General features: G+C 44.1%; 2 long non-coding RNA genes across 3 annotated transcripts; one reads left to right on the forward strand and one right to left on the reverse strand.

The window, feature by feature from the left end:
* Positions 1-1,120: 1,120 nt before the first annotated feature.
* LOC140201145 (uncharacterized) lies at positions 1,121-22,914 on the reverse strand. Of its 2 annotated transcripts, none has more exons than XR_011886784.1 (3): positions 22,821-22,914; positions 18,313-18,395; positions 1,121-1,284 (listed from the first exon to the last, which is right to left on the reverse strand). It is a non-coding gene; the product is annotated as an uncharacterized lncRNA (long non-coding RNA). The 2 variants fall into 2 exon arrangements; XR_011886783.1 differs by lacking the exon at positions 1,121-1,284 and adding an exon at positions 14,118-14,480.
* On the forward strand, positions 3,143-10,455 carry LOC140201144 (uncharacterized). The gene is made up of 3 exons (XR_011886782.1): positions 3,143-3,246; positions 3,506-3,774; positions 8,488-10,455. It is a non-coding gene; the product is annotated as an uncharacterized lncRNA (long non-coding RNA).
* Positions 22,915-26,611: the final 3,697 nt, after the last annotated feature.

A 26,611-nucleotide genomic window follows, 5' to 3' on the forward strand; every position in this document is an offset into this window, starting at 1 on the left:
GCCACTGGGAAATTCTGGGTTTTTTTTTGGCGGATGGAGCGAATATGCTCAACAAAGCAGTTCGTCCAATTTACTCTGGTTCTCTCCAGTGAAGAGGAGGCTGTATTGAGAGCACTGGATACAGTAGATAATCAAAACTGATTCGCAGATGAAATGTTACTTCACCTGGAAGGACTGTCTGGGGTCCTGATTGGAGGTCAATGGACAGGTGCAGCATTTCTGTCACTTGCAGGGTTAAGTGCCAAGAGGGAGATGAATGGACAAGGGAATCATGGAGAAAATGATCTATGCAGAAAGCAGAGAGAGGGGAGGAGGTAACGATGTGTTTGGTGGTAGGATCCCACTGAAGATGGCAGAACTTGTGGAGAATGATGTGTTAGATGTGAGGCTTATGAGGTGGTGGGTCAGAACAAGAGGAACTTGAGGGAAGGCTGGGGCGGGGTTCTGAGTTGGATGATCAGCCATGATCATAATAAATGGCGGTGCAGGCTCGAAGGGCCAAATGGCTTACTCCTGCACCTATTTTCTATGTTTCTATGTTTATTTTTCCAGGCGCACCGGAGTGAAACAATATTTTGGATCGAGGAAGTTGACCTCGAAGTCATTCAGCTTTGGTGACTCACCAATACCTGAGAAATGGAAAAGGAGATTAACTGAGAAGATGTTGGAATGTGAAGATGTCTTTTCTACTGATGAGTCTGATGTTAGTTGCTCCAAAAATATTTGCCACACTATTAGGGTGACTGAGAACACCCCATTTCCAAGAGAGGCCTCATCAGTTAGCACTAGCAGATGTTGAAGGTATTCAGCAGCACCTGCTTACACTGAAGGAAGCTTATTCCAACCAAAGAAACTATGTATTTTCCATAGTAGGAGTGAAACAAAGCTTAAAAAATGTTAGAAGTCATAAAGTCGAGTTTATTGTCACATGCATGGGTGCAATAAAAAATTTGCAGCAACATAAGAGACATATAGCATCAGATACACAATGTTCACAACAAAGGCATGAGATGAATATAAATTATACACAATTTTTAAAAGAAAGAACACAATTAGCTCAAAAACAATGAAATCCACTAGAGTGAAAAGTGGCCAAATTGGTTGTGGTGTTGCTATTCTGAGGCAGTGATTAGACTTGTGCAGGTTAGTGCAAAAACCGAATGGTCAAAAGGTGGGGTGTCTGTTTCTAGTGGTGTGGGACTTCAAGCTTCAATACCTCCTCCCTGATGGTGGGGATCTTTGATGGTGGATGTTGCCTTCTTGAGGGAGTGGCTCCTGCAGATACTACAAATGGTTAGAGGTTACTCAAAGATTCAAGGTACATTTATTATTGAAGTATGTTATGTATACAGAATACAAATCTGAGATTCATCCTCCCACAGGAAGCCATGAAACAAAGAAAAACCAAGAAAACCTAATTGCATAAATTGCAAAAAGCATGTGAACAACACATAGAATATCAAATATCAAATTAGGGGTCCAGTAGTATTCATTTTACTTCAGTTCAGCGTCACATCACTAACCCACTGCAGGCCATAGGTCATTCTTCATTGAAGCACCTCATTCCACATTGATCGCCCTGATCAAGCCACTCAAAAACAGCAAAAAAAAAAGAGTAACCAGAGCCTAGGAACACATGCAACGTGAGGAACCTCGAAAAATAAACCTACAGGCTCACTGATCAATCCCGCTAACTTGGATCCCAAGCCTCCTACAGTGTCCTCCGACAGCAGCTAGTGACAGGGAGAGGAAGATCAGTCAAATGCAGACAGGTGGCGCCAAACACCTGCCCGTCCTCCGCTCTCGTTCTCGTCAACTTTAACCTTGCCCGACACCGCAGTCGGAGAGAAGCAATGGAGTTGATCATGGGCTCACACCCTGGACACCTCAGTCGAAGAGAAGCAATGGAGTCTATCATGAGCTCATGCCCTTGACTCCTCAATCAGAGAGAAACAATGGAGTCGATCATGGGTGCGTACCCCTGGCACCTCAATCGGAGAGAAGCAATGGAGCTGATCATGGGCTCACACCCTCGACACCTCAGTCGGAGAGAAGCAATGGAGTCTATCACGGGCTCGTGCCCTCGATGCTTCATTAGCAATGGAGTCGGTGATGGGCCTCCACCCTCCACGCCTCAGTCGGAGAGAAGCAATGGAATTGATCATGGCTCGTGCTCTGTCTCCAAGCTGCTAAACCCCCAGGCCGCACACTCTGCTCCATACCTCACCGACCTCCCTCAGAGACCACAAAGCGCCAGGTTGCTCAATCGGCACAAAATCACTCCATTGACGTGTAACTCACAGGTTCCAATTGCATGCAAATTAGTAGTAGAATCATATTTGAAAGAAGAAGAAGTAAGGGAAGTAGTTTCGTAAACGTCTGCAGGACGTTGCCATAGGTCACGTTGTTCACTGGTGGCATCTCTCTGTAGTTTTCTACATTCCTACCATTCCATCCAATGATGCAACCGGTCAGGACACTTTCAAAAGGACATCTGAAGAAGTTTGTTAGAGTGTTTGGTAACATGGTGAACATCCTTAACCTCCTAAGCAAATAAAGATATTGACACACCTTCCTTGCGATTGTATCTGTGAGCAGGGCCCAGGACGGGTCACCTGATATGTTAACACCCAGGAATTTAAAGCTGCTGACTCTCGGTTCACAGACTGGTGGCTGTGTGCCCTCCCTTCCCTTCCTAAATGAGAGGGTTTTGTTGTGGCACCACTTAACCAGCTGTTCTACCTTGAGAGACTTCTGGATATTGGGGGAATTCTGGTGTTAGTGCAGGAAAATAGTACGAGATGGAAGATTCAGCCACCACCTTGCTGACCAGAGGAACAGATTGGAAAGGATGAAAGGCCTATCTATTTCCAGTCTGGCAGCTGCAGGGAAGAGCTTCATTGCCTCTAGTTCCCACCACACTTAGCTGCCTGCATCTAAGCTCTCCCCCATTTATAACCTGATTGTTTGCCAGAACAAACACAGCAGCAAATTCTTTAATTAACCGAATAAGGGACGCGCTGACCCAACATAACATGCAGGCACTGAAGAGGAACCGTTCTGTGCAATGGTGCCATAATGTGCTTATGTAAATACTTTGCCTCAATATCACTGAACTGTTTCTCTCAGTTTGTCTGGTGTTGAACCTCCGACAACATTAATAAGGGGAGACCTTTCAGTGGTATGCAAAATTATGAGGTGTACAGGGTGAATGCATGTCGGCATTTGCTCCCCAGGCTGAGTGAGGTAAGAACTACAGGTTAAAGGTGAAATATTGAAGGGGAATCTGAGGAACAACTCCTTCAGTAATAGGGTGGTGATAGTGTGAAATGAGCTGCCAGTGGAAGTGGAGGGGAGGGATATGGAGGGCTATGGTCTGGGTGCAGGTCAATGGGACTAGGCAGAATAATAGTTCAGCATGGGCTCGATGGGTCAAAAGGCCTGTTTCTGTGCTGTGGTGATATATGACCCCATGAAACATTAACTCTTGTTTCTCTCTCCACAGACACTGCCTGACCCGTTGTGTGTTTCCAGTGATTTCTGTTCTTACTCACTCAGACATCTTCTCGGATTCCAATTGCGCTCAGTTTTGGAGAGCACAACAGCTAACTGACTCAAGGACATTTTTCTATTGTGTAGGTGGCAGGTCTTGCTGGAACTTGTGCGTTCATTACGTGCCGTGTCACATGACATGAGCGATCACGGTCTCTACGACCATGACTGATCTTGGCAAATTTTATACAGAAGTCATTTGCCATTGTTTCCTTCTGGGCAGTATCCTTACAAGATGAATGTCCCCAGCCATTATCAACACTCTTCAGAGATTGTCTGCCTGGCGTCAGTGGTCACATAACCAGGCCTTGTGATTTATGCTTCACATGACCCTGATCGGGGGGCTGAGCAGGTACTACATCTTGCCCAAAGATGACTTGCAGGCTAGCAGAGGGAAGGAGTGTCTTATACATCCTTCGGCTGGAACTTGAGGACCTAAATTACACAGAAAGTTTGAAAGAGTTTTCCTCGGGCAGAAATGACTGGTATGGCAGGTATAGGAGGGGATATCAGAGGTAGATTCTTTACGTAGAGAGTGGTGAGTATGTGGAGTGTCCTACCGGGATGGTGGTAGAAGCAGATATATTAGGGGCCTCTAGAAAACCCTCAGGCAAACAAATAAAAGAAAAATGGAAGGATATATAAGAGGGAATAGTTAGATTGATCTTAGAGTAGGTTTAATAGTTGTCACAACGTCCTGAGCCACAGAGCCTGTACTAAGATGTAATATTCTTTGTTTTGTGTTCTGTGTTTCTCCCACACGATGTCACTACGTTCGGATATGGCCCAAGTGCGGAGCGAGAGAAACTGAGGTGGGTCGATAGTTCACAGACTTTAATGCAAACAGGGTTAGAGAGAAAAGAAAGCAATAAACTCTAGATCAAACAGGGCCGTTAACTAAATCTCTCAAATGGAAACCATGGCCAACACTATGAAGGAAGAGCAGTAGATGTAGTGTATATGGAGGCATTTGATAAGGTAACCCATGCAAGGCTTATTGAGAAAGTAAGGAGGCATGGGATCCAAGGGAACATTACTTTGTGGATCCAGAACTAGCCTGCCCACAGAAGGCAAAGAGTGGATGTAGACGGGTCATATTCTGCATGGAGGTTGGTGTGCCTCAGGGATCTGTTCTGGGATGCTTACTCTTCGTGATTTTTATAAATGACCTCGATGAGGAAGTGGAGGGATGGGTTAGTAAGTTTGCTGATGACACGAAGTTTGGAGGCGCTGAGGATAGTGTGGAGGGCTGTCAGAGGTTACAGCAGGACATTGATAAGGTGCAAAACTGGGCTGAGAAGTGGCAGATGGAGTTCAACCCAGATAAGTGTGAGATGGTTCATTTTGGTAGATCAAATATGATGGCAGAATATAGAATGAATAGCAGCACTCTTGGCAGTGTGGAGGATCAGAGGAATCTTGGGGTCCGAGTCCATAGGATGCTCAAAGCAACTGCGCAGGTTGACTCAAACAACAGGAATTCTGCAGATGCTGGAAATTCAAGCAACACACATCAAAGTTGCTGGTGAACGCAGCAGGCCAGGTAGCATCTGTAGGAAGAGGTGCAGTCGACGTTTCAGGCCGAGACCCTTCGTCAGGACTAACTGAAGGAAGAGTGAGCAAGGGATTTGAAAGTTGGAGGGGGAGGGGGAGATCCAAAATGATAGGAGAAGACAGGAGAGCTGGACAGGTGATAGGCAAAAGGGGATACGAGAGGATCATGGGCCATGATCATGGGCCTATCACCTGTCCAGCTCTTGGCTCTATCCCTCCCCCTCCTGTCTTCTCCTATCATTTTGGATCTCCCCCTCCCCCTCCAACTTTCAAATCCCTTACTCACTCTTCCTTCAGTTAGTCCTGACGAAGTTGTCCCGGCCTGAAACGTCGACTGCACCTCTTCCTACAGGTGCTGCCTGGCCTGCTGTGTTCACCAGCAACTTTGATGTGTGTTGCGCAAGTTGACTCTGTGGTTAACAAGGACTACAGTGTATTAGCCTTCATTAATCATGGAATTGAATTTAGGAGCTGCGAGGTAATGTTGCAGCTATATAGAATCCTGGTCAGACCCCACCTAGAGTACTGTGCTCAGTTCTGGTCGCCTCACTGCAGGAAGGATGTGGAAGCCATAGAAAGGGTGCAGAGGAGATTTACAAGGATGTTACCTGGATTGGGGAGCATGCCTTATCAGAATAGGTTGAATGAATTCGGCCTTTTCTCTTTGGAGCAACGGAGGATGAGAGGTGACCTGATAGAGGTATATAAGATGATGAGAGGCATTGATCGTGTGGATAGTCAGAGGCTTTTTCCCAGGGCTGATATGGTTACCACAAGAGGACACAGGTTTAAGGTGCTGGCGAGTGGGTACAGAGGAGATGTCGCTGGTAAGTTTTTTACGCAGAGAATGGTGAGTGTGTGGAAAGGTGGTGGAGGCGGATACGATAGGGTCTTTTAAGAGACTTTTGGATCGGTACATGGAGCATAGAAAAATAGAGTGCTGGGGTAAGCCTAGTAATTTTTAAGGTAGGGACATGTTCGGCACATCTTCGTGGGCGGAAGGGCCTGTATTGTGCTGTAGTTTTCTATGTTTCTAAGCACTACAATGAAAGAATGAAGTTAAATACTGTCAGAACGTAATAATAATTTGCTGTCATAAGCGCAATTGCCTTATCTGCTGTGCTGCTGAATCCATGGTTGCGACACACAATCCCTGGATCTGGGATTATCAGAGATTTGCAGAATGGTGGGTTAACTGGCCGCTGTAGATTTCCCCTGTATGTAGGTGAGTTATAGAATCTGTTGGGAATGCAGGAGTGGTGTAGGTAGGTGGTTGACTGGGGGTTGAAGCTGTCCTTAAGCCCAGTGGTACGTGATTTCAGGCTTTTGTATCTTCTGCCCAATGGGAAGGAGGAGAAGAGAGAATGTCTGGGGTGAGATGGGGTCTTTGTCTATGCTGGCTGCTTTACTGAGGCAGTGAGAAGTGTAGACAGGCAGTCATAGTGAAAGAGTTATGATGTGTTTTGTAACTTCAAAACATTAAATTAATTCAAAGAAACTCACAAGAGTCCAAAAATGCAGGTGTAGTTCGAGTTTACTTCAAGCGAGGCATGCCCGTATCACATGGTAGTGTGATGATGTAATGCAATTCATGTATTTATACGTACAGTATAACACGTAATGGATTACATTCAACCGAACAGGAATGCTTAATCAACTGATATACATATACAAGATTATTCAAATATTATTGAAATATTAAATGCACAAGTTACAGATACACACTAACTTAGTAATACAAAGAGTACACAATTGTGCCCTTCTAAAAGTACACTGATTTTATCCTTGCATACTATATCTAACCCAAGTTACTGTACTCTGCAATTATATCTCCTTAAGTCAAAGACAAAGTCAAGTTTATTCACATCTGCACAAACATAAGTATGCACTGGTGTAATGAAAAACGTACTTTCAGCAGCAGCAAATGGTCAAAGGTTACGAGGAGAAGGCAGGAGAATGGTGTTGAGAGCAATAATAAATCAGCCATGATGGAATGACAGAGCAAACACAATGGGCCGAATGGCCTAATTATAGTCCTATGTCTTATGATATTATGGGTTTATAACAGGCAAAAGCATCAGATAAGCAGCATTCAAAAGAAAAACATAAATTAAGCATGATTTTTACAAGAAAGAACACAGCTGACAAAAAACTGTCCATTTTAGTGAAAAGTGGTCAAGGTGATGATTGTGTTTATAAACTGTGGTGATTAGGCTTGTGCCAGTTGGTTCAAGAGCTGAATGACTGAAAGGAAGTTTGTTCTGTTTATTTATTATTTACTTCTTCTTCAAGTCTTTATGTCTTCCATGTATCATGTCCCAGCTTCTCACTTCATCCCCCCTTCCCCTCACCCATCTATCTTCCTGCTCACTTGGTCTCACCTATCACCTGCCAACTTGTACTCCTTCTTATTCTGGCTGCTTCGCCCTTCTTTTCCAGTCCTGAGGAAGGGTCTCAGCCTAAAACGTCGACTGTTTATTCCATTCCATAATACTGCCTGACCTGCTGGATTCCTCTGGATTTCCAGCATCTACAAAATCTCTACTGTTTACTTTTTATATATTCTTATTGTGATTTATAGTAATTTTTTACGTGTCACACTGTACTGTTGCCATAAAACAACACATGTCATGACATATGTCAGTGAATGAAAGTGTTAACATTTGAGGAGCGTTTGATGGCTCTGGGCCTGTGCTGGCTTGAGTTGAGAAGAATGACGGGATCTCATTTAAACCTATCGAATATAGAAAGGTCAAGGTAGCGCGGACATGGTGAGGGTACTTCCTGTAGTAAGGAAGTCTAGGATGAGACAGCACAGTCTCAGAATTCAAGGATGTCTCCTTGAAACAGAAATGAGGAAGGGGATTCCTTTAGCCAGAGGGTAGTGAATCTGTGGAAATCATTGTCACAGACGGCTGTGGAGGCCAAGTCATTGGGTGTATTGGGAATTTGATAGGTTCTTGATTCGTCAGGGCATTAATGGTTATGGGGGAGAAAAAAAAAACAGGAGAATGGAGTTGCGAGGGTTAATAAATCAGCCATGATGGAATAGTGGATCAGACTCCATGGCCATTTGGCCCTAATCTGCTCCTGTGTCTTAAGGTCTTATAATTCTGATTCTGTTCTTGAACCTGCTGTGTGACTTTTACCGTGCAATGATTTTGTTAGCTTAAAAGTACTACCTTGATGAAAATTGTGTAATTATATTCATACGGTGACCATACTTCAAAAATACTCAAGGGTCTCTGAAAGTCCTGTGGTTATCCTTTGTGGTGGGGGGGGGAGTTGCAATAGCAATTTTATTTTTATTCTGGTTCAATAAAAGTATGCTCACTTTTGTCTATATCACAAACCGTTGAGCTCCTTAACTATCGGCTGCAGGGCTTTTGGAATTGAAGAATAACATGTTGTCATGCTTGAAGTAATTTATCAACTCCTTTGCTAACCCTAGGCTGGTGTTACCCAAATCTTTATCTGCTTTATGTACTTTATTGATTGTGTAATCATTGCCATTTATCTCATTGATTATGTAATTTGTACCTTTTCCACTTGTGAGGGAATTTCTCCCCTGCAATTTTCAGAATAAATTAAACTAAGTTGTATTCGATTGCATCAAGCAGGTCTTCACTGGTAAATCCATATACACATTCCTCAAGTATCTGTTAGTTCCTCTTGCTTTGCACTTACCTACAGGTTTAGACACTCTTTGCTCGCTTTATTGGGTACACCTCTACACCTGCTCATTAATGTAAAATCCCATCAGCTAATCATGTGGCAGCAACTCAATGCATAAAAGCATGCAGACATGGTCACGAGATTCAGTTGTTGTTCAGACCAAACATCAGAATGGGGAAGAAATGTTATCTAGGTGACTTTGACTTTGGAATGATTGCTGCTGCCTGGCGGGGTGCTTTTAATATCTCAGAAATTACTGATCGGCAGGGATTTTCATGCACAACAGTCTCCAGAGTTTACAGAGAATGGTTCGAGAAACAAAAAGCATCCAGCGAGCAGCAGTTCTGTGGGCGTTACTGAGAGAGGTCAAAGGATAATGGCCAGACTGATTCAAGCTAACAGGAAGGCGGCAGTACTTCAAATAACCATGTGTTACAACAGTGGTGTTCAGAAAAAGCATCTCTGAACTCACAACATGTCGGACCTTGAAGTGGATGTGCTTTGGTAGCATGAGCATACACTCAGTGGCCAGTTTAGTATATACAGGAAGTACCCAATAAAGCAGCCAGTGAGTGTAGTTCTGCAGATCACATGCTGCCTCAGCTTCACTCTTGGAGTCACACAAGTACACCACAATTAGAGTCAGATTCAGATTCATTTATTTGTCACATATACATCAAAACCTACAGTGAAATGTATTGCTTTAGGTAACACCCAACGCAACTCAAGGGTCTGCTGGGGGCGGCCCGCATGTGTCGCCGCACATTCCGGTTTTACCAATACTTAGCCAAAACAATGCAGAACACAAGAGAACAGAGCACAACAAACAACAAAACAACAACAGCAAAGCCTCTGTCCTCCCTCCCATCCACCCATACACACAGACATCATCTAGCTCCAGGGCAGGGCTCCAACGCTGGGACAGGGCTCCAGGCTTTAGCTATGGGGCTTCAACTTCTGGACTCCTGAATGATGTTCAGGGTCCGATTTTTTGGTATTGATCCCAGACTAATGTTCGGCAGGACAACACAAGTAGCAGCAACAGCAACAATGGAGCAACAGGACAAAACAACAGCAGCAAAACTACTATTTCCACACATGAACAGGAACACACACACACACCAATTTTAGACTCACAGATGTCACATGGAAATTGGCCTTTCAGCCAAACTCATTCATGGTGCCCACCAAGCTAAATACCTCCGATCCATGCACTTATTCAAAGGTCTTTCAAATATTGTTATTGTGCCTGCCTCAACCACTACCTCTGGCAGCATGGTCCATATACTCACCAGTCTCTACCTGAAGAAATTATCCTTCAGGTGACCTTTAAGTTTTTCCCCTTGCACCTTAAACAAATCCCCTCTCATCCCCTGTGTCACTTTATCGACATGCAATGAATAGTCCAGTCACTTTGTATCCCCTCTAGTCACTTTAAACCAGGGGTTCCCAACCTTTCTTAAGCCATGGACCAATACCATTAATCAAGGAGTTCATGGACCCCAGGTTGGGAACCCCTGCTTGAAAGCGTCATTTTAAGGACATACAATCAATCTATGTATATGGGCTATCTTATGTGTTTATATTTATTGTGCTTTTTTATTATTGTGTTTTTTTGTGCTGCATTAGATCTGGCGTAACAATTATTTTGCTCCCCTTTGCACTTGTGTACTGGAAATGACATTAAATAATCTTGAATCTAGTTTGATTTGAACTATCTGCCTTATCTATATCTCTCAAGATTTTATAAACTCTATAAGGTTATTCCTTTGCTTTCATCACTCCAAGTAAAACAAACTCAAACTACCCAGTCTCTCCTCATGCATACGTCAAAGCCTCCAGTCCCAGTAACATCATGTGTGAATTTTTTCTGCACCCTATCCATCTTATAGCTTGTCAACCAGAATGGCGCACTAGACAAAATTTGGAGAAAAGAAATCAACAAGCTTAAAAAAGTGCAGAGAAAATTTACAAGGATGTTGTTGGGACTTGAGGAGCTGAGTTATAGGGAAAGGTTGAATATGTTAGGACATCAACCCTGCAGCGTAGGAGAATAGATAGAGGTATACAAACTTATGAAGGATATAGACAGGGTAAATGCATGCAGGCTTTCTCCCCTCTGGTTGGTTGAGACTAGAACTAGAAGTTTTATGTTAAGGGTGAGGGGTGAAATATTTAAGGGGAACATGAGGAGATACATCTTCATTCAGAGGGCGGTAAGAGCGTGGAATGGGCTGCCGGCAGAAGTAGTGGGTACATGTTCAATTGTAACGTCTGAGAGAAGTTTGGATGGGTACATGGATGGGAGGGGTATGGAGGGCAATGGTCCAGGTGTGGGTAAATGGGACTAGGCAGTACAGCAGGTCTCATGGATTAGATGGGCCAAAGGACAAGTTTCTGTGCTGTATAATTCTACATTTCTAAGCCTTCCCAAACTAAAACTCTGACCAGATTCAGCTAACTGGCTGCTGTGATGAGCTACTGATTGAGCATTTAACTATGCATTCTGCTTGGCATATTGAATTGAAGTTACTTGTAAAGCTCTGTAGCCTTTAATAATGTTTCTTGGCTTTCATTTCTGTGATAAACAGAACTTAATCTAAATCATTTGGACTCTTGATCACTGCAAAAGCAAAGCAAAATACTTCAAATTAAGTGTTTCCAAGAGACACATTAAACCACTAATTCCTTTCAACTCACTTACAAGGACAACTGAGATCATCTGTGCAAGTGAAGGTATCTTTAACATTAAAGTATCCTCTCAGACTACAGGGGATGGGAAATGTCTCGTACTGACACAGAGAGGTCCTGTATTAAACTGTATCTGCCTCTCACTGGTCATCAATTCTCCATATACACTGGATAACTCAACTTTAACAGAAATATTTTGACTTGAGAGACATAGACATGGAAGACAGTCATAGTCTTTGCCACAGAGTAGAAATGTCAAGTACCAGGGGACACAGCTTTTAGATGAAAGAAGGAAAATTTGAGAGATATGGGAGGGGGCAAGTATTTTACACAGAGAGTGGTGGGGTGCCTTATGGTGGAAGTTGATACAATAAAGACATTTAAGAGGTTTTTAGACATGAAAATGTCTAAAATGTCCTGCATGGAGGTCGGTGACTAGTGGTGTGCCTCAGGGGTCTGTTCTGGAACCCTTACTCTTCGTGATTTTTATAAATGAGCTGGATGAGGAAGTAGAGGGAATTGTTAGTAAGTTTGCTGATGACACATAGGTTGGGGCTGTTGTGGATAGTGTGGAGGGCTGTCAGAGGTTACAGCGGGACATTGATCGGATGCAAAACTGGGCTGAGAAGTGGCAGATGGAGTTCAACCCTGATAATTGTGAGGTGGTTCATTTTGGTAGGTCAAATATGATGGCAGGATATAGTATTAATGGTAAGACTCTTGGCAGTGTGGAGGATCAGAGGGATCCCCTTGGGGTCCAAGTCCATAGGACACTCAAAGCAGCTGCGCAGGTTGACTCTGTGGCTAAGAAGGCATACGGTGTATTAGCCTTCATCAATCGTGGAATTGAATTTAGGAGCTGAGAGGTAATGTTGCAGCTATATTGGACCCTGGTCAGACCCCACTTGGAGTACTGTGCTCAATTCTGGTCACCTCACTACAGGAAGGATCCTCCCCTATATGTTCTTCCAAATACCTTAAATTATGCACTCTTGTATTACCCATTAACATCCTGGAAAAAAGTCTCTGGCTATCCACTCAATCTATGCCTCTTTTAATCTTGTACACCTCTATCAGGTGGCCTCTCATCCTCCTTCATTCCAGAGAGAAAAAAAAACACTAGCTCCTCAACCTATCCACATAAAACATGCTCTCTAATCCAGGCAGTGTCCTGGTAAATCTCCTCTGCACCTTCTCTAAAGCTTTCACAGACTTGTGTATCTGACTTCCAAAACCAAATGGACTAACTTGGAGGTCCATCACGGAAGGTGACATCCTTCACTTGCTGTTGCAGGTGCAGCAACCTGAATGCAAGAATGAAAGAAGCTATGGCGAGTTGTGGACTTAACCCATTGCATGACAGAAACATGCCTCCCCTCCATCGATAGTATCAACAGGAGGTGCTGCCTCAAGAAGATGATCATCAAAGCTCCTCACCCACTGGGCCATGCCATCCTCTCGCAGCTACACTTGGGCAGGAGGTACGGAAGTCTAAAGTCCCATACGAGACATTCTGTAGATGCTGGAAATGTTGAGCAACTCATGCAAAAAGCTGGAGAAACCCAGCATCTCAGGCAGCACAGCGGGCATTCACAGTAGAATAAAAAAGTACACTTTGGGTGGAAAAACTTGATAAGGTATTTTATTACACCCTCTCAGAAATCCCATTATGATAGTAACCCCCCTGTTTGCTGGAGAAATTGTGGAAATCAAAATGCAAACCATTATCATATTTTCTGGGAATGCCCCATTATCAAAGCCTATTGCAGTGGGATACATAATGCCCTACAAGACATCTTTAAATGTGAAATACCCTTAGAGAGTAAGATCATATATTTTGGGTACATACCTCAAGAATGGTTGAAAAAAGATAAATATTTAATGAATGTACTGCTGGTGGCTGGTAAAAAGACCCTTACCAGGAAATGGTTATCACAGGAAAGCCCAACTTTAAATGTATGGATGGAAATTACAGTGGACATTTACAAAATGGAGAAGATAACAGCATCTGTTAATCATAAGTTCAAAAAATTTTATTCATACTGGAAAAAATGGTTTAACTACGTAACACCTCATAGGCCTGATTTTATTCTCACAAGTCAATGAATATGTTGTAAAAAAAAATCACTCCCTACTCTGTACATAGTTTTCTTCTTTCGATTGTTCTTTCTTTCCTTTCCCTTCTATAAGTGTATACCTCAGATAAATATTATGTGGAGATTTGTGACAAATATGATTATATGATATATATGTACAGTATCTGAAATACATCTTATGGAAATGTTTGTTTGATGATGAAATTCAATAAAAAAAGATTACCAAAAAAAAAGAATAAAGAAGTGCAATAAGATACAGACTACCCAATACTGAAACAACCAATGTGCTAAAGAAGACAAACTATGTAAATACAAAGATATTAATGATAAATAAAAAATAAATAAATAAATCTGAGAACAGAAATTGTACAGTCCTTGAAAGTGAATCCATAGGTTGTGGAATCAGTTCATTGTTGAGGTGAGTGAAGTTTTCCACGCTGGTTCAGGAGCCTCGTGATTGAAGTGCAGTAATTGCTCTTGAACCTGGTGAAGTGGGACCTAAGGCTTCTGTATTTCCTTCCCGATGGCAGCAGCGTGAAGAGGGCATGGCCTAGATGGTGGGCGGCCAGTCCCTTCAAGCCTGCCCATGACTTATTCTAATAATGCAGGCATCTACTCCCTTTCCGCGCCAGTTCTTCTCAACACATGCTGGCTTCCGACTGGTTGAACTAAAGTGACACGTGTGCACATTTACTTGGAGGAGAGAGAAACCTGCATGTAGTGATCCTGCTGGGACTGTGGGGAGCATCTCCCAGCAACCCTGGCCAGCACAGGCTAATGAGTGTAATACCCTGTTCCTTGAGGAACAGGCTCAGTGAGAACCTTTAATCGGAGAAGAAATCACTTCAGGAGAGTTTGAACTGAATGACGCAAGTCTTAAGGTGTTTTCATTGTTTTGAAATCTTTTCTCTGCTGAAACAAAAACAGGTTAATCTGTGTTAAATGGGTCATTACCTTTATTGAAGCATTGCAGGAGGAACCTCATGCTGAGGTGTACACATAGGGATTAATGGGGCATGCAACCTGGACATAGCCTGTGAATGACTGACAAGAATGTAGTTGTCGTCACGTAGCCACGAGAAATTGCATCAGCCTCACAGCCTCACACACCGCTGTCTAAAGTCATGGAGTTATACAGACCTGAAACAGGTCCTTCAGCCCAACATATGTGGAGGAACCAAGGGATCTTATGGCTCCTGTCCATAGATCCCTCAAAGTTACTGTATAAGTCAATGGGGTTGTTAAGATTGCGTATGGGATGTTAGCCTTCATTAGTTGGGGGATTGTGTTCAAGAGATGTGAGGTAATGTTGCAGTTCTATAAATATTTGATCAGACCATGTTTGGAGTGTTATGTTCAGTTTTGGTCACATCACTATAGAAAGAATGTGGAAGCTTTAGAGAGAGTGCAGAGGAGATTTACCAGGATGTTGCCTAGATTAGAGGGTATGCCTTATCAGAAAGTTAGGTCAAACCTGTGGTCCTCTATCAGGACACAGCATCATAGAGCCCACATGGACCATGTCAATTGTACAGATGGAAGCCCTACTGAGAGTGACTCTCAGTCATGATTGACCTGAGACATCAATATTTCTTCTCCTCCCTTCCTCCCCCCTTACAAAGGCCACTTGGCTCATTGAGTTCCTCCAGCCGAATGTTAGTTGCTCCATATTCCACTCAGTGCAGGCTTAGGAAAACACACCCACCAGGCTCAAGGACAGCTTCTATCCTACTGTTATCCAACCATTCTCCATTACATCTTATTGTGATCCAGCATCTCATTGTCTCCCTGCACCACACTTTCTCTGTAACTATTACAGTTAATCTTGCACTGTTATTGGTTTACCTTTTTCTGCCTCAGTGCACTGTGTAATTCTCTGATCTGTATGAACAGTGTGCAAGGCAAGTTTTTCAATGTATCTCAATATGTGACATTAATAAACCGATTCTAATTCCAATACTAGTACAATGACTGCCTCTACCCAGCTGTTATAAGACTATTGAACGGTTCCATAGTGCAATAAGATGGGCTCTTGATCTCACAATCTACCTCATTGTGGCCTTGCACCATATTGGCTACCTGTACTGCCCTTTCTCTATAGCTGTCACACTTTATTCTGCTTTTTGTTATTGTTTTACCTTGTTCTACATCAAGGCACTGAATAATGAATTGATCTGTATGACCAAAGGACCAAATGTAATGGCATTTAAGAAACACTTAGATAGGCACATAGGTGATAGAAAAATGGAGGATTATGTAAGAGGGAAAGATTAGATTGATTTTAGAGTAGATTAAAAGGTCAGAACAACATTGTGGGTCCAAGGGCCTGTATGATGCAGTAACGTTCTATGTTTATGCAAGACAAGCTTTTCACTGTACCTCGGTGCATGTGACAATAATAATCCGAGTCCAATTCCAAATCTTGTGTCTCTTTTATCATTGACCTCAGTCGCTATGGAATCTTTCTCTCTAATTGGAATAAATCCCTGCTGAGTATTAGGGCCCTGGGTGTGTTGTACAACAGAGGGACCAAGTTCACTGAAATTGGCATCAGAAGTAGACAGGGTGGTGAAGAAGGCATTTGGCTTGTCCTTTACAAAGGCAGCAGCGAGGAGGGAACATGGACTGGATAGTGAGGGTCTTTGAAGATGTATACTACTTTCTTGTAGCAGTGCTCCTTGTAGATGTGCTCAATGGTGGGGAGGGCTTTTCCTGCAATGGACTGGCTTTATCCACTATTTTTCATAGACTTTTTCATTCTTGGGCATTAATGTTTTCCATATGAGGCTGTGATGCAACCAGTCAGGATACTCTGTACCGTGCATCCCATCTGTAGAATTTTCTCAAAGTTTTAAATGACATGCCAAATCTGTGCAAATGTCTAGGGAAGTAGTCATGCGTATTTGGAATGAGCTGCCGGAAACAGTGGGTAAAGTGGGTGCGCTAGCAATATTTAAAGCCATTTAGATTAGCACATGGATGGGAGAGGTTCGGAAGGCTACGGTCCAAACACAGCAGATAGGTGGACAATACAGTCGTGTAGATAAGCTTGGGCTGAAGGACCTGTGACCTTGCTAAATGACTATCATTCTATGACCACCTATTTAAATATCTCCCACTGTTCACCTCCTGACCTGTCTTCTCGATCATTTTCTCAGTCTACCTCAGACATCTCCACATTTCTACCATTATAATTGTTCTTTTCTCCAGCCCCTTTCCACCTACCTGGATGAGGAAGTGGACGAATGGGTTAGTAAGTTTGCTGATGACATAAAGGTTTGAGGTGTTGTGGATAGTGTGGAGGGCTGTCAGAAATTACAGTGGACAACTGATAGGATGCAAAACTGGGCTGAGAAGTTGCAGATGGAGTTCAACCCAGATAAGTGTGAGGTGGTTCATTTTGGTAGGTCAAATATGATGGCAGAATATAGTATTAATGGTAAGACTCTTGGCAGTGTGGAGGATCAGAGGGATCTTGGGGTCTGAGTCCATAGGACACTCAAATCTGCTGAGCAGGTTGACTGTGGTTAAGAAGGCATACGATGTATTGGCCTTCATCAATCATGGAATTGAATTTCGGAGCCGGGAGGTAATTTTGCAGCTATATAGGACCCTGGTCAGACCACACTTGGAGTACTGCGTTCAGTTCTGGTCACCTCACTGCAGGAAGAATGTGGAAGCCATAGAAAAGGTGCAGAGGAGATTTACAAAGATGTTGCCTGGATTGGGGAGCATGCCTTTTGAGAATATGTTGGGTGAACTCGTCCTTGGAGCGACGGAGGATGAGAGGTGACCTGATAGAGGTGTATAAGATGATGAGAGGCATTGATCGTGTGGATAGTCAGAGGCTTTTTCCCAGGGCTGAAATGGTTGCCACAAGAGGACACAGGTTTAAGGTGCTGGGGAGTAGATACAGAGGAGATGTCAGGGGTAAGTTTTTTACTCAGAGAGTGGTGAGTGCGTGGAATGGGCTGCCGGCAACGGTGGTGGAGGCGGATACGATAGGGTCTTTTAAGAGGTTTTTGGATAGGTGCATGGAGCTTAGTAAAATAGGGGTCTATAGGTAACCCTAGTAATTTCTAAGGTAGGGACATATTCGGCACAACTTTGTGAGCCGAAGAGCCTGTATTGTGCTGTAGGTTTTCTATGTTTCTACCCACCCAGCCATGCACACACACAGACAGGCCTCCAGCCCCAGGCAGGACAAACTGCAGCTGAATTCCTAGGCCCCCGGACTCTCAGATTTGCATACTCTGGGTCCAGAATCACAGTCACAGAATCTAAGCTAGTCCCATTTGCACACAATTGGCTCAAAGTTCTCTAAACCATTCTACGGACCTATGCAACTATGTTCTTTAAATGTTTTCGATTTTACTCCTTGCAACTACCACCAACATATCACGTGTGGAAACAGGGGAGCCAAAGCACTTGACCAGGGAGGCTTACCGTGACAACCCACAACCACACTTTGGAAAGTCCAATCACCTGGGTGTACTTCTACTCTCATAAGCAGAGACTAAAGATTGCAGCATCAGTGGTGAACCCCAACACAGTATGATCAAGGGAGGTGGAGGAGCGATTTCAGGACTGCTTTGTGTCAGTAGACTGGACAACACTCAAAGATTCATCTTCAAATCTGAATGAACACACCATAGCTTTTGCTGACTTCATGGAAACCTGTGTGGATGAGTGTGTACCTTTGAGAACATACCAGACATATCCAAACCAAAAACCATGGACGTACCAGGAGATCCGTCGTCTGCTGAGGACAAGAACTGCGGCGTTCAAGACCAGTTACCCAGAAGTCCAGACGTGACCGATGGAGGGCTATTTCAAGAGCAAGAAAACAAACCTGATTGAAGTTAGATCTCTACAAAATGAAGCTTAGCATCATCAATGGCTGTGATGTTTCACTCCCAGATGAGCTAAACGCCTTTTATGCATGCTTTGAAAATAATATAAAACTACAGCTGTGAACATCCTTGCAGCATCTGGCGACCTTGTGATCTCTGTCTCGGAGGCCAATTCCAGAAGAGCACTCAGAGGGTGAACCCTCACAAAGCATTAGGCCCTGATGGTGTATCGTTATGGCTCTGAAAACCTGTGACAAACAACTGGCGGGAGGGTTTGAAGGCAGCTTCAATCTCTCACTACTGCATTTGGAGGTATCCCACCGAGATTTCAAAAGTGTGACAAACATGTCAGTGGCCAAGAAGAGCAAGGTAAGCTGCCTCAATGTCTATTGCCCAATGGCACTCACATTTACTATGATGGAGTGCTTTGAGAGATTGGTCATGGCTAGAATCAACTCTCATCTAAGCAAGGACTTGGACCCACTGCAATTTGCATATCACCTCAATAGGTCTTTAGCATGTGCAATCGCACTGGTTCTCCAACTGGCCTTGGTTCACTAGGACTATGGTAATACCTACATCAGGCTGCTGTTTAATAAGTACAGCTCAGCATAATACAATAAGGCCCTCAATTCTAATCAACAGGTTCCGAAACCTGGGCCTCTGCACCTCCCTCTGCAACTGGACGCTTGATTTCCTCACCAGGAGACCACAGTCTCCCCTTCGCTGACAATCAACAGTGGTGTACCTCAAGGATGTGTGTTTAGCCCACTGGTCTAGTCTCTCTACACAAATAGACACAGTTGAAATGGAATCTATAAACTTGCTATTTAAACGACACAACTATTGCTGACAGAGTTTCAGATGATGATGAGGAGGCCCTACAGGATCGAGGTGGTTAGGTGTTGATGCGACACACATTGCTTTCAATGCCAGTAAGTCCAAGGAATTGATTGTGGACGTCAGAAAAAGTAAAATAGGGGAACACACACCAGTCCACATAGAGGGATCAAAAGTGGAAAGAGTGAGCAGTTCCTGAGTGTCAGCATCTCTGAAGATCTATCCTGAGCACAAAATATTGATGCATTACAAAGAAGGCATGACAGTGACTATACTTCATTAGGAGTTTGGAAAGGCCTGATATGGCATCAAAGGCACTCGCAAGTTTCTACAGATGTACCATGAAAAGCACTCTAACTGGCTGCATCACCGTCTGGTATGCAGGGGCCAGTGCACAGACCAGAAAAAGTTGCAGTAAGTTGTAAACTCAATCAGCTTCATCATGGGAATTAGCGTCACTGGCATCCAGGACAACCTTCAAAATGGGATGCCTCAGAAAGGCAGCATCCATCATTAAGGACTCCCACCATCCAGAACGTGTCCTCTTCTCATTGCTACCATCAAGGAGGAGATGCAGGAGCCTGAAGACACACACTCAATGTTTCAGGAACAGATTCTTTCTTCCCCCACCACCCCCATCATCAGATTTCTGAATGGACCATAAATCCATGAATACTGCCTCACTGTTTCCCCTCTCTTTTTGCACTACTTAGTTAATAAAATTTTTTATATACTTATTGTTAATTATTGTTTCTTTATGATTATGCATTGCAATGTACTGTTGCTGCAAAGCAACAGATTTCACGACATATGCCAGTGATGGTAAACCTGATTCTGTCTCACTTTCTTGGGCAACTCATTCCATTATGCAGCACCCTCTAGGTGAAGAAGTTACCTCTCGGCTTGCTTATGTGCCCTCTAGTTTTGCTTCCCTTTCCGTGGTAAAAGACTGCATGCATTATCTTATCTGCACTCAGCGGCCGCTTTATTTAGTAAACCTGCTCGTTAATGCAAATATCTCACCAGCCAATCATGTGGCAGAAACTCAATACATAAAAGCATGCAGAAATGGTCAAAAGTTGTTGTTGAGACCAAACAGCAGAATGAGGAAGAGACGTGATGTATGTGATTGCCTGGATTGGGGAGCATGCCTTATGAGAACAGGTTAAGTGAACTTGGCCTTTTCTCCTTGGAGTGACAGAGGATGGGAGGTTACCTGATAGAGGTGTATAAGATGCTGAGAGCCATTGATCATGTGGATAGTCAGAGGCTTTTATCCAGGGCTGAAATGGCTAACGTGAGAGGGCATAGTTTTAAGGTGCTTGAAAGTAGGTACAAGGGGAATGTCAGGGTTAAGTCTTTCACAGACAGTGGTGGATGCACGGAATGCTCTGCCGGCAAAAGTTGTAGAGACGGATACAATAGAGTCTTTTAAGAGACTCTTAGTTAGGTACATGGAGCTTAGAAAAATGGAGGGAAATTCTAAGCATTTTCTAGAGTAGGTTACATGGTCAGCACAGCATCGTGGGCCGAAGAACCTGTAATGTGCTGTAGATTTCTATGTTCCTATGTGACTTCGACCATGGAATAATTGATAAACCATGCCTCTCATGGTTTTAAACATTTCTATAAGGTTACCTCTCTGTGTCCAAGACTCCAGTGAGTAAAGTTCTGGCCTGCTTAACCTACCCAACCTTTTCAGGTACAACCTATCCAGCTTTTGCTGGTCTCGCCTTCCCCTGAGAGGGCCACAATGATCTCGTAATTGAAAGCCCTCCCTCCCATACCATCTCTTCAGCTGTATATCATCCAATTCTTATACTCACTGGAACAAGGCACGAGAGAAATGCAGAGATTACAACCTTAGAGATTCTGCTTTTTCATATGATTCTATGCTGCCTAAATGCAGGTTATAGGACCTCATTGCTCATTGTAATTACTTAATAATCAGTGCAGGAGTCACGCATGATTTGTCGAAGGCAGTAAGGTACTGTGCTTAGTTCTAATATCCACCCCATGTTGCTCTGTAGGCTAATTCCACTCTCTTGATACACATTAAACTGCTCCGTACCACTGCTGGGTCTTAGTGTTTGATTGGGTTAAATAGATAGACTTTCAAAAGCATTCCCTCCCATGAGATCCTTTCCTATTTTCTATGGAGATCCTTGTGGTTCCATGGGAGATGTCTTAATTAGTTTCCATGCCAGTTCGCAGTTGGAGGTGGATCCATGCAGACATGACTGGAATTGACTCGGCTCCTCGGAGAGCAGGAGGGAAACCACGTCGAATATGCGGAGCAGGAAAGGGCCACAGATTTGTGATCAGCTCCGCCACAACTGCCTTGGCGTGGCAACTGTTCTGCCTCTGACCACAAGTTTATTGTTATTATTCCTTTCTTTTTGCGTTTGCCCAGTTTGTTGTCTTCTGCCCTCTGGGTGAATGCCCAAGTTGTCTTGGTCTTTCACTGGACCTGTTATCACTACTATCCTATAGATTTATTCAGTATGCCCACAAGAAAACAGATCTCAGGGTTGTATACGGTTATATATATCTACTTTGTACTTTGAACTTTGAAGGAATTGTAGAGTTGTGGCCACAGCTCAGCACATCACAGGAAGCAGCCTCCACTCCATGAACTTTATCGATACTTCTCGCGCCTTAATAAAACAGCCAGCATAACCAAAGATCTCACCCACCAGACAATCTCTCTTCCCCACCCCACCCCAGCCCCCAGAATATACAAAAGCCTGAAAGCATGTACCACCACCAGGCTCACCCCACTATTATAGGACTATTGAATAGTTCCTTAGTACAATTAGATAGACCCTTGACCTTAATAATCAACCTTGTTATGACCTTGCACCTTATTGTCTGCCTGAACTGCACGTTCTCTGTAACTGTTATACTTTATTTTGCATTCTGTTATTGTTTTGGAACATAGAACAGTATAAATTCTTCAGCCCGCGATGCTGCACTGATGCTTTCACCTACTCTAAGGTCATTCTAACCCTTTTCTCCCACATAACCCTCCAATTTTCTTTCATCCATGTGCCTATCTAACAGTCTCTTGAATGTCCCTAAAGTATCTGCCTCTACCGCCACCCCTGGCAACACGTTCCACCCGCCCAGCGTACTCTGTTTTACCTCGTACCGCCTCAGTTCACTGCTGTAATGAATTGATCCGTAAGGATGGTGTGCAAGACAAGCTTTTCACTGAACCGCAGCACCTTTCATTTATTTAGCAATACATCGCAGAGTAGACCCTCCCTGCCATTCGAGCCACACCACTCCAGCAACCCTCAACAACCCCGATGAGCTCTAATTTAATCACGGGACAATTCATACTGGTCAGTTCTCCTACCCAGTGCATCGTTGGACTGTGGGTGGAAACTAAAGCACCCGAAGAAAGCCCACACATTCCATGGAGAAGACGTACAAAGGTTCCTTACAGACAGCACAGGAATTCTGAGTGTGCAGACTCCGGGACATCAAGCTGTGATGGCACCACACTGACTGCTACACTACGATGTGACAATAATGAACCAATTTATCGGTTTACCATTTTAATTCCATCTGGTTCATCCCAGCTTCCATCTCATTTTATTCTCTTATTTCTTCTCATGTAAGATCAGACAGATCACAGGAGGTAGCGTCCAGCTATAAACATAGTTTACGAGCCATGTATCTGTTCTCCATCTGCTTTGTATTCTCTGTTACTCATTTATTATGTTAATTATGGTAACCAGTTGCATGAGGAGGGCCGTAGTAAAAGCAAAGGGAATAAGTTATGTATTGTTGCTTATTTTTAGCCAGTTGTGTGGGCACATGGCCAAGTGGTTAAGGCATTCAACTAGCGACCTGAAGGTCGTGAGTTCAAGCCCCAGCCGAGGGAACGTGTTGTGTCCTTGAGCAAGGCACTTAATCACACAGTGCTCTGTGACGACACTGGTGCCAAGCTGTATGGGTCCTAATGCCCTTCCCTTGGACAACATCAGTGTAGTGGAGAGGGGAGACTTGCAGCATGCGTAAATGCCGGTCTTCCATACAACCTTGCCCAGGCCTGCGCCCTGGAGGGTGAAAACTTTCCAGGCGCAGATCCATGGTCTCGCAAGACTAAGGGATGCCTTTATTTTGGCCAGTTCATAGCTTGGGACCAGCAGCGGTCATATTTCTTGCTGACCACTAAGATAACACACAATAATAACTAATTGTATGTTTGCTAATTACTAATAAAGGCTCAAATAAAGGGTTTGAAGTTTGGAGAAATCATTGGAGCTGTGGGCACATCACACAAGTATAACAGTCTGTATGGTCACAGGCAAGAGGCAATTGTTTTCTTTAGATTTTGGATTAGATTTGCCGCCACACATATCAACACGCAAATTAGGAGCAGAAATCTGTTGTCATTGAATAATATCAAGGTGAATCCAAGTGTGACATCATTTCCACATTCCTCACTACCTTTCACCTCTTTGCTTCTCAGTGCTAACAAACCTTTCCAGATGTACAGCTGGAAGCATCCTGAGTGGTTGCATCATGGTCATTCAAATGCATAGGAATGTATGAAGCTCCAGGGAGTGGTGGGCTCAGTGGACTCAGCCCAACTCGTCGCAGGGAATCCCTCCCCAAAATGAGCCACTGCCTCAAGAAGGCAACGTCTATCATGGAAGATCCCCGCCGTTCGAGCTACACTGTCTTCTTGAGGAACTCAGCAGTTCAGGCAGCATCTGTGGAGGGAAATAAACAGATGACGTTTTGGGCCAAGAGCCTTCATCAGCACTGGACAGGAAGGGGGGAAGAAGTCAGGATATGAAGGCGAGGGGAGGAGGAGGAGTACAAGCTGACAGGTGATGTGTGACCAGGTGGGGGGGAAGGTGGGTGGGTGGAGGAGGTGTGATGAAGTGAGAAGCTGGGAGGGGATGGGCGGAAGAGGTAAAGGACTGAATGAGGAAACCAATTGGAGAAGAAAGTGGACCATGGAAGAAAGTGAAGGAGGAGGGGAACCAGAGGGAGGTGATGGGCATGTGAGGAGAAGAGAAGGGATAAGAATGGAGCCAGAATTGGGAATGGAGAAAGAGCAAAGGGAAGAGGGGGAGAAACCACCAGAAGGTGGAGAAATCGATGTTCATGCCATCAAGATGGAGGCTACTCGGACAGAAGGTGAGATGTTGCTCCCCCAACCTGAGAGTGACCTCACCATGGTAGTAGAGGAGGCCATGGACGAACATGTTGGAATGGAGGTGGGAAGTAGATTTAAAATGGTTGGTCACCAGGATATCCTGCCTGTTGTGGCATGAGGAGTGAAAGCAACTGATGACACAGTACCCCAATCTACAGTAAGTCAGGTCTCACCAATGCAGAGGAGGCCACACCAGGAGCGACAGACTCGTGGTGTGGTGAATTGTTGTCTCACCTGTAAGGACTATCTGAAGCCTTGAATGATAGTGAGGGAGTAGGCAACACTTTATTTTGCTTTCTGTTTTCTTTCTACTCACTGGGTATACAGGTGGTGGGTTGGAGATACGTCTCTACCAAAGGAGGTGTAAGATGCTCCTTTCTTCCAATAGCCTGCAAGTCACCCTTGGGCAAGGTGTAACACCTGCTTAGTCCGCCACCCCCCCCACCCCGATCAGGGTCATGTGAAGCCATGGAAGCAGATGATGGATGGTCCTATGAGTAGTTGGTGCATATCACAATTCCTGGTTATGTGACCACTGACGCCAGGCAGGTAATCTCTGAAGAGTATTGATGATGGCTGGGGTCACCTGTCTTGCGGATACTACCTAGAGGAAAGCAATGGCAAATCACTTCTGTGTAAAATTTTCCCATGGACAATCATGGTCCTGGAAAGACCGTGATTGCCTATGTCATATGACATGGCACGTAACCTATGAATGAAAACGGATGTACTACAGTATGGCATGATCTGTCTGGATGGCACACAAAACAAAATGCTTTCAATGCATCTCGGTACATGTGATAATAATAGACCCATACTGCCCAAATTCTTGCTCTAGGTCCATCTACCGTCTGCGCACAACTGCAAAAAACTGCAGAGAGTTGTGGACACAGCTCAGCACATCACAGAACCCAGCTCCACGCCCCCATGGATTCTGTCTATACATCTCGCTGCCAACCGTAAAGCAGCTCGTATAATCAAAGGTGCAACCCACTGCAGACAATCTCTCTTCTCCCCTCTCTCATCGGGCAGCCTGAAAGCGCCTACCACTCGTCCCGAGGACAGCTTCTGTCCTGATGTTATCGGGCTCTTGAATGGAACCCTTGTATGATAAGACTCCTGACCTCACAATCTACCTCATTATATTCATTCATTATGTGCGGTACCACTTCGTTATGATTTTGCAATTTAATGCTTACCTGCACTACACTTTCCCTGTGGCTATTATATGCTATTCTACATCCTGTTAATGTTGTACCTTAATGCATGGTGTAATGATATGATCTGTATGAACAGTATGCAAGACAAATTTTTTTTTAGATTATGAGAACACTCAGTCCTCTTTTATTGTCATTTAGAAATGCATACATGCATTAAGAAATGATACAATGTTTCTCCGGAGTGATATCACAGAAAACAGGACAGACCAATGACTAACACTGACAGAACCACATAATTATAACATATAGTTACAGCCGTGCAAAGCAATACCATAATTTGATGAAGAACAAACCATGGGCACGGTAAATAAAGTCTCAAAAGTCCCCGAGTCGATCAACTCCCGAGTCCCCGATAGCAGGCGGCAAAAGGGAGAAACTCCCTGCCATAAACCTCTAGACACCGACAACTTGCTGATACCTTGGAAGCAGCCGACCCCAGCCAACGCCGAGTCCATTGGTCCGAAAACTTCGAGCTTCCGACCAGCCTCTCCGATACAGCGTCCCAAGCGCCATCCTCTGCCAAGTGCCTTCGACCTCTCCCCGGCCACTGAAACATGCAAAGCCGAGGATTTTGGGGCCTTCAGCTCCGGAGATTCCAGTTACCACACAGTAGCAGTGGCAGCGAAGCGGGCATTTCAGAAGTTTTCCAGATGTTCTGCTGTGCTCTCACGTCTGTCTCCATCAAATCAGAACTGTGCACGGTCTCCTACTTGACACATAACAGACATCATCAGCGAAGTGACCGCATGCGCTGCCGTCACGCTGCCGTCGCAACGCCATCTTCTTCCCCCTCCCAGGAGGTTAATAAATTTTCACTGCATTTATTTATTTTTATTAGGAGATACAGCACGGTGACAGTCCCTTCTGGCCCAATGATTCTGTGACACCCATTGACACCCATGTGACTATTCAACCTAACAACCCGTATGTCTTTAAAATGTGGGAGGAAAC

Source organism: Mobula birostris, chromosome 8 (genome assembly GCF_030028105.1).
Source record: "Mobula birostris isolate sMobBir1 chromosome 8, sMobBir1.hap1, whole genome shotgun sequence".
Classification (NCBI taxonomy): Eukaryota; Metazoa; Chordata; class Chondrichthyes; order Myliobatiformes; family Myliobatidae; genus Mobula; species Mobula birostris.